This window comes from Gossypium hirsutum, chromosome D10 (assembly GCF_007990345.1).
Source record: "Gossypium hirsutum isolate 1008001.06 chromosome D10, Gossypium_hirsutum_v2.1, whole genome shotgun sequence".
NCBI classification, from domain to species: Eukaryota; Viridiplantae; Streptophyta; class Magnoliopsida; order Malvales; family Malvaceae; genus Gossypium; species Gossypium hirsutum.
The window spans coordinates 3,587,501-3,597,142 of record NC_053446.1 but is presented as its reverse complement, the minus strand read 5'-3'; the positions used below and the strand labels follow the sequence as shown (position 1 = coordinate 3,597,142).

Below are 9,642 nucleotides of genomic sequence, written 5' to 3'. Positions count from 1 at the left end.
TCTTTTTACCATGTTATATTATTTCTTATTTAGAAGCAAAATGTAGATATTTTTTACAGAATTCTCATGCAGAGGTAAAATGTAGAATATTTGTTGTTGGAAGCAATCATTGCGTTTGGGATAATTATCTTTTTGAGAACAATTAATGCTCTTATTTAAAGTACTTGTGTTGCGAGAACAACCGTTATTCATAATAACTTGTCTTTAGAGCAATTTTTTTTCAAGAATAATTATTATTTAGACTAAGTTCTTTACAAGAAAAGCATCACAACACAACTCTTATTTGAAACATTGTTTACCAACAACGACTATTTGGAGAAAACTTGATATTTAGACTAGGTTAGAATAACTCTTATTCAGGAATAGTTCTTGTTTAAGAAAAATTCACACCCAATAGATGTTCTGTAGAAGATGTTTCATAAAGTGCTACTTTCCCAAAGAAGTAGAAGCAGAAATAACTTCAACATATGAAAGGATTCTTTGGTTATTTTCACCACTAGAATATTCTAAAGAGCTCAGCTTGGTGAATTAGATATAGAGATAATTAAGAGATTTTCTCGAAACGTTTAGTGTTTTCTTTTCTTTTAGAAACATAATAAACTATCGGTCAATAATCGTTATTACCAACAACTTAAACTCTTTATTACTAAAAAAAAATCAAGGCTTTTGTAACCTAAATTCATCTCATTAATCTTACTAAATGTTTGGATTTGTAACTCGTACTCTTGAAATCTATGAATAGAAACCCACCACAACTTGTTCATTTGCTCAACCTTATTCTCAATCACATATAACTTATTTCACCAACTCTCCGCCTTAACAATTACCGCATGCTGTTGAGTTTAATATTACGGGACTGCTCTAGTCTTCCCCTCTGTCTTCTTTCTATACATTTTGTTTTATTTGTCTGTAACACTTCCTTTTTTCACGAAAGAACTTCACGATTCTGCGCATGAAATTAAGGGTTTTGACTATTTTATGCCTTTTCATGATAATAATTTCTAGACCAAATAAAGAACAAAGAATACGAAATGTTGGGCAAGGATTGAACCTCCCAGAAAAGAGGCAATAGAGGAATAATCGTACCACTAAACTTTTCGAGATCATTCACCTAATTTCCTTTGCCGAAATTGAAATCGAAATACATTTTGACCAAATATGTAAGTGGGTTCGCCGTACTACTCTCCCTTTCTCTTCTCTGTGTTGGCCAAAAAAAAATTTTCTTTCCCTCCCTTGCCTGATTTAATGATATTATATTATTTTCATCAAATTATAATTATATTTGAAATATTATATGTTATATATTTTGACACATTAATAATTTATATATTATAAAATTTAATTCATATATTTAATTATTTTTATAACGAAGGGATCATATAAAATTATGATTCCACGTCATTCTTATTCCTTTTTCAATAGGAAAATGACAAATCAAATTTTTCTCATGATTTTCAGCTTTTTCATCCTAAAAAAAATTTAAATTCAACTAAAAATGTTAAAAATTAAGAGTAAAAATATGATTTATCATTTTTCTATTGAAAATCTGATTTATCATTTTTTTTATTATAGGAAATTTTATTTATAGGTATTGTTGCGAAAGTAGCAAAAATATTTGATATGTGTGCATGAATTGGCTTTTGCCTTCTCCGAAGAGTTATTGACTTTATTTGGTATTTTATTTGTTCTATATATGCACATATACACATACATATATCCTAAAATTGACCCATTTGGGTGAAGGAGCACATGGAAAAGAAAATCAAAAGTTCTCATCATTTCATTTCAATTAAGATTTCACCCAAGTTGTCTGTCGTACCAACTGAAATTTTGTAGGTCCATTTCCACCTACTTAACCACCAACACACCCTCTCCCATTATAACTTATCTTAGTTTCTTCTTTTTGCAATCAAATTTTCTTTGAATGACAATCTTCATCTAGTTCCTCATTTATATTCAAAAGTCAACTCAATTCAATGAACAATTTAATTGATATATCCGTTCTCACTTTTGTAAATACCCAATTTTGCCCGGGTTTAAAATCCCGAATTACAAATGGGCCACAAGGCCCAAACTAAAACAAACAAAGGCCCGAATACAGAGGCCCAAGACAGATAATAAAACCCTAGGGTTTCTAATCTTCAATAGCGCCGCAAGACGAGTCCTCTGGATCTCCATGATCTTCACCTGCAAGGAAACAAGCATCAAGAAAGAAACAAACAGCATATGGAAAGAAAATCATGGATTTTCGAATCAAAGATATCAGCAGATTTCTTTCTTTCTTTGCTTTATTATTATCATGGCTATAAAAAGCCTTTGAATACACTGTAATGAGGGATCGAAAATCAATACAAAAAAAAAGTTATTATTTTCATAGCAAATAAAGTACCAAAGAGCAAAGATCAATCAAAAAAATCAAAAGGTTGATAGTTTTTTTTCTAACTTCAGTTTCTTTTCTATTTATTTTACCCGAATCTTTTTTTCATTTTTTTTAAAATACACGAAAAGGGGGAAAAGGAATACTTACTTGCGGGAAGGGGACGAGAAACCCTATTTGCTCCGATCAGATCAGGGTTGAAGGGACTTTGAATCCATTGAAACGGCGGCGGCGGTTGACTGTGGGAACCCTAGCAGAGGAGGCTAGGGTTCATAAGTTTTGTTTTTTTTATAAATATGGCAGAAAGTGATTTTTTTTTGTTTTAAAATGTTGCTTTTATAATAAAATTGAAATGGCGCCGTTTAAGGGGGCAAGATCCGCGCGTCGACCCGACCCGGACTCAGGATCCGCGTGTTTTTATGCGGAGGGGCAAATTGCGCTTTTAGCCCCTCCGCCTTTTAATATATTTTCAATTATTTTTTTATCTTTTAAATTTGCCCTTTAATTTATTTTCAATTTCAATTTAGCCCTACTGGAACGATGTCGTTTTAGAGGAGAAGGGAAAATTTTCCTTCCAGCCCCTCTATGTAATCCGCGTGCTTAATGTAATCCTCCAGACTTTATTTATTTATGAATTTGCCCTAGTTTTTTTTATCACAGTTTAAAATTAGTCTTTTTTTTAAATTAATTAATTTCAAAATATTTTTTTATTTCTTTCCTTTTAAGCTTATATGTGTAATTATTATGTTTATGATGTCTATATTTGTTACCTTATATATATCTGTACGTATATATATCATACTTTCTATACATCTTTTATAATTTATATATATATATACACATAAATGCAATCATTATCTTTATGGTCTATATTTATTAACTTACATAAATATGTACGTATATATATTATACTTTCTACCCATATTTTTATAATTTCTATATATATTTTTCTTTATTCTCATAAATGTATTATATATAAATCTTTTTTATATAAATTTTATAGCTTTTTATTTTAAATTTCAATGTATATATTATGCGTTTTTTCCTTTATATTTTTTGTTCATTTGTTTGTTGATTTATGTTTTCATTTTTTTTTGATACTTTGCATATCATTGGTTTTTTTAAAATTTTTATTTATTTATTTGTTTATCTTATTTATATACAATTGACGTATTTATTATTGTTATTTGTTATTGCAATATTTATACATGCATTCAACATAACATTACATCATTTTACTCAATTTTAAAAAATAGAAAGTTTTCCAAATTGAGATAATGCTCGTATTTAGGATTTTCAAGGGAATTGAGTCCTAACGTATTGGGTTCCGATTTTCTTTGTTAAATCCAATAATCGAGCATTTCTCTTTAATCAAAAAATAAGAATTCATTATTGGGAATTCAACTCGTTGTGTCCTAACGTATTGGATGTGATGCATTGATTTCTCGAAATGAAGATTTCTTTTAAAAATAATAAAGGAAATATTCCGAGTTTGGGATTTTAAAAGAATTGTGCCCTAACGTATTGGGTGTGATTTCTTAAATCTTGGATAAGTGGATGTTCTTTTAAAGTAAAGGAAATATTCCGAGTTTGGGATTTTAGAGGAATCGTGCCCTAACGTATTGGGTGTGATTTCTTAAATCTTGGATAAGTGGATGTTCTTTTAAAGTTTTATTGCACAAGTATTTTGGCCCAATTCATTTTTGGGGAAAATTAGAATGTTGTGCCCTAACGTATTGGGTGTGGTATCTTCTTTCTCTGAAATAATAAGGGTCTTAATACGTAGCCTTTTAAGTTTTGCTAAGGATTACGTTTTTCCAAATTCTCGACCTTAAGACATTAATCAATTAACTAGGTACCAATTTTTGGGCGTAATAAGGGTGCTAATCCTTCCTCATACGTAACTGACTCCCGGACCCATTTTTTCTAAAATTCGTAGACCAAAGTCGTTTTTAAGTGACCCAATCACATCTTAATAAAAGATTGGTGGCGACTCCCAATTTTCATTTTTTAAAGTGGACAACCTAATTTTTTTTGTTTTTAAAAAAATGGTTTCGACAGCTTGGCGACTCCATTGGGGACTTTTTAAAAAAAATAAGAGAGTCGAGCCACAAAGTTAATTAATTCTTGCCTTATAGTCGAGAAAATATTTTTTTATAAAAAACTCATGACATCCTTCATTATCTTGTTGTTTAAAAATTGTTTGCATTATACATTTCATGAGCTGAACAATTTTACCCTTTTAAGTGGGAGTGAGAAGCTATGCCTTCGTGAGGTTTTCACCTCCGTGTAGGGTAGTGGATTGCTTCCGGGATACATCCGTACCTATGTCTTCGTGAGATTTTCATCTCCGTGCAGCCATAGGGAAATGTATTCCCCTGAACCGAACTCGATCCATATGAGCCTATAATGGGTGAGGATTGAGGAATCTACTGGTTTGGGTACCTTTACTTTAGAACTGAACCGCATATAATGAGCCTTAGGAGCTTACCTAAACCCTGGTAGATATCTGAATAGATGTTCTATTATTTCTTGATTATTTTCCATGTTTATATATGTTACTGACCTCTTGTGTTTTATTTTGATTGCATGACATGACATTTCATTTCATCATAAAAAAAAGAGGTGTTGATTCACGTTCAGTTGCTAAATAGAGAGCTTGTCATAAGAAAATGGGTTTTTTGATAAAGTGGATGACAATATGGTTGTCCGAATATGGTCCAAGAACACGTGATAGGAGAAGGATGATAATTTAATGGAGGACTACACGACTACGGCTCCGTTGCCCAAGGATTCAAGATGACAAAAATTATTCGAGAGCTGCTGAACATTCTTAAAGAGAAGCCAACGAGTATCACGAGGATGAGTGAGTAACGAATTGTGGCCCGGATCGAGCAAAAAAAAGGAAATAGAAGAGACGTCCTTTTTGAAAAGTTCGTGAGATTTATCTTAACGCTCGAATGAAGAAGAAGATCGAATGTCTTCGCCTATGAGGGCAAGGCCGTATAAATATTCATTTTATGTAAAGAGATTTGTTTTCTAGTAAAGTTCTTTAAATGGAATTGAATCAGAATCAACGTTTCTTTATGCATTCATTTCATGCATTCGCATTACATGATATCATAGCATTAAAGTCCACTAAAAGATTCTAATTAATTTAAATCACTCCTCAGTTAATCTGGAAACCAATCAACATACCAAACACTACTACGGTACTCGATCAAAAACTAAGGATATGGATCAAAGGATGGAAAGACTAGAACAATCCCAAAAGGAAATGCATGAGCAGCTTCAAAAGCAAATGAATGAGCAGCAAAAAATGATAAACAAAATGATAGAATCTCAAGGGAGTATGATGGCTCAGTTAACTCAATGGTTCAACAAATGAACTGATAAAGGAAAAGCCTCTGTGCTCAATATTGAAGAAGGAGACAATGAGGGACCTGTTTATCCTCTGGACTTTACCCCCAACAAGTTGAGATATACCCGCGTAGGTCCTCTGTTACCATTAATCCTCCGGGTGATGCTGCAACGCTATTGAATCTCCAGGCAGGATCAAGCTCTCACCCCGGAGCCAACTTTGTTAATCATGCTATCCCTGATTTCGATGAGACAGCTAGAAAAGAGAAAATGAATGATGAATTGCCAAAACAGCTAGAGGAAAAGTACAAATCGTTGGAAGAGAAATTTAGAGCGATTGAATGTGCAGAAGGCTACTATGGGATGGATGCTAAAGAATTGAGTCTGGTTCCGGATTTAGTTCTCCCTTACAAATTCAAAATGCCAGAGTTTGAGAAATATAATGGAACTAGTAGCCTCGAAGCTCATATTACCATGTTCTGCAGACGAATGACCGGTTATGTTAATAATGACCAACTCTTGATTCATTGCTTCCAGGATAACCTCACAGGGGCAGCATCTAAGTGGTACAATCGATTGAACCGTACCCAAATTAATTTATGGAGAGATTTGGCACAGGCATTCATAAATCAGTACAGACATGTGACAGATATGGTTCCTGATAGAATCACCTTACAGAATTTGGAAAAGAAATCAAATGAAAGCTTCAGGCAGTATGTACAGAGGTGGAGGGAGGTCGCCATCCAAGTTCAACTACCGCTCTTGGAGAGGGAAATGACAATGTTATTCATAAATACATTGAAAGCTCCGTTCATCACACATATGTTAGGGAGTGCGACAAAAAGCTTTTCTGACATAATCATGAATGGTGAAATGATTGAAAGCGTCATAAGGAGCGAAAAGATTGATGCTGGAGGAAATAACAGAAAGCAAGCCTCAAAAGAAAAGGAAAATGAGGTGAACAGCGTGAATACGTACGGTAAATTGATTGCTAATCAATAGGGTTCAACAAGACAAGAATTAGGTGTGAAGCCAGGTACTGAAAAACTCCAATTCACGCCAATTCTAATGCCGTACAAGGAGCTATATCAAAGCTTATTCAATGCGCATGTTGTTTCTCCTCTACATGTGAAGCCTCCACAGCCTCCGTATCCCAAATGGTACGATGCAAGTGCACAATGCGATTATCATGCGGGAATTACGGGACACTCAATAGAGAATTGCATTACCTTCAAAAAGCTAGTTGAAAAATTCATCAACATGGGTATTGTCAAGATGGATGGCCCGTCTAGTACCCAGTCATGATTGAATGTAATATATGAAGGGGTGTCGAGAAATGTTCATGATGAAACAACTGAAGAAGGGACCTTGTCAGATTTTCACCCTTATAGACTTGGGAGTGTTCTAAATAATTAGACTGCAGAAGAAACCCCTGTAGTATTTAGAGATTACTCAGAGTAATGTTCAAAACACTTGTTGCCTTTAGCCTAGAGGCAATGAGAATTCCTTTATGAAATAGGCTCATGTCTGAACGTCGTTATTCTAATAAAATACATCTATGCATTCATTTTTTAAGCCAATATTCTTTCATTCTTTTCGAATAATTATACTTTCATTCTTTCGAATCTTCTTCCATATTATTCTTTTATTCATTCATAATGATCATTCATACATTCTTTTGTATATTCTTTGGTACCTACTATGTGTCCCCAGATATCAATGACATGAGTGATGCTGTTACGGACTCAGAAGTTTTTTTGAGTGGGATCTGTTATTTAGAGGGATCTCATGACTTTAAAGATGACATAGATTGTAGCCTATTTTCAGACTTGTTGAGGATGGTAGAACAGGAATGAAATCTTACCTCATGAGGAAACAATGGAGATTGTGACCTTAAGGGAACGTGCATAACTGAAGAAATGAAGCAGAACCGTGTTGAATTACTTCAAAGAGTTCAAAGATGTCTTCATATGGTCATGCTTGGGTAAGCACTGACATTGTAATCTGTACAACAATGCGATATCAAAAATTTACAGTATGTTCAAGATTAACATCATGAACAATGCATTTAGAATTCTTTGCCGGGGCAATGCCTTCTTCTTTGGCTCATCATGGTTTATCCTGTCGAAGTCAAGTTGTCATTTCTCCGTTTTTGGATTTCATATTAATTGAAGAGGAAGATCCAAAGTTTTCGTCATAGTTAAATTTTGCCCCAAAAGGCTCTATGAAAGAAATTTGATCACAAAGAAGATCTTACATTGGTTCTGATCGAAAAGGGATAACGAGGACCTGTCTAATCCTATGGGTTCAAAAAAAACAACAACAACAAAAATGAAAGTGAAAGAAAAAGAAAAGAAAATGGAGATGCCAAAGTGAAAACCCACAAAGGGCACTTTGATACCAAAAGGGATTTGAGTTAAAAACTCGAAAAGGGTGGCTCAAATATTGATCAGAATGGGGCACGAGGTTATTAGAGCAACTCAAATTTTAACCATCTTGGGGCATTGGCAGAGTACGGTGGATCTCCTAAACACATGTCAAACTCAGAAGGATCTTCAAAAAGTTTGTACAGAGAAGTTCAAACTGCGATATCTGGGGCACCCAATATTCATATTATTTATACTGAATTTGCTATTTTGGGAACACTTCATTTGTTTCCAAGACACGCATTCCCAATTAATCTCTTTATTATTCTTCTTTACTATCTTTGATAATTTATTCATTTCGAGCTATGCTCAGAACTATCTCTATTTCATCCATTGTTTTGTTCTTTTTTGCAAGCATGTTGCATTAGAATAATGATTAATGGACTAATAAAACTTTCACGAAGGAAGTTTTGCATATTACTCTAGAAGTTTCTAAATAATACAAGAACCTGAAACAGGACTATTGTTTAGAACGCACCAGGTTTAAAGGTTGGAAATCTGAAAATGAAGAGTCTAAACTAGGAATTTCTCTTTAGATTTTGTTGTCAAAAACATTGGATGTCGTGTTGATGACAAAGCCTAAATCAATAAGCAAGTAATGATCACCAGAAAGAGGTTATCTCGGGGAAGAGAGCCTTCATTTGCGCATGAGTCTTTGGTACGACACCCTGGGAATGGTGTAAAAGACTAGAAAGATTTAGATCATGTATCCTTGAATTGTGATAGAAGAGGATTGAGGAAAAGTCATATACTCTTGGGTTACAGTGGGAAGAACGATGGTATGAATTTTTGTGCGCCCCAATGGATTAAACTTAGAGGTTCACACTGGGGGCAGCCTGGCTAAATGTTTCTTCAGAAAAGCCAGTCAAGCAAGAAGGCGTTGCAGCACGTCAGTCACAAAGCCTTAATAAAGTTCGAGTAATGACAACCTAAACGGGATCATTCTCAGAAAAATAAAATTTTGCATTCACGCAAACACCATTCACACATGTCTAGTTAGGAGCATTTGATGTATTTTGATCATGTCATCCTAATCATCAGGCATAATTAGGTTCATTATACAGGTCATGTTCCACAGAGAACAGATTAGTGAGATAGCAGATCTTGCATTCCTGCATTGACAGTGGAGCAGATCGAAGATGGCGGATTTTACCTCCCTGTGGTTATAGTGAAGTACATTGAAGCCAGTAATTCTACTTTCCTAGGCAACAGTGGAATAGATCGAAGATTTCAGATCTTATCTCCTTAAGCAGTAGTGGAGCAGATCGAAGATGGCGGATTTTACCTCTCTGTGGTTATAGTGGAGTACATTGAAGCCAGTAATTCTACTTCCCTGGGTAACAGTGGAATAGATTGAAGATTTCAGATCTTATCTCCCTAAGCAGTAGTGGAGCAGATCGAAGATGGCAGATTTTACCTCCCTATGGTTACAGTGGAGTACATTGAAGCCAGTAATTCTACTTCCCTGGTCAACAGTAG

At 34.2% G+C, this 9,642-nt stretch overlaps 1 long non-coding RNA gene across 1 annotated transcript; it reads right to left on the bottom strand.

Moving 5' to 3' along the window:
• Window positions 1-1,972: 1,972 nt before the first annotated feature.
• LOC107916065 (uncharacterized) lies at window positions 1,973-2,793 on the bottom strand. The gene is made up of 2 exons (XR_001689366.2): window positions 2,528-2,793; window positions 1,973-2,187 (listed from the first exon to the last, which is right to left on the bottom strand). It is a non-coding gene; the product is annotated as an uncharacterized lncRNA (long non-coding RNA).
• Window positions 2,794-9,642: the final 6,849 nt, after the last annotated feature.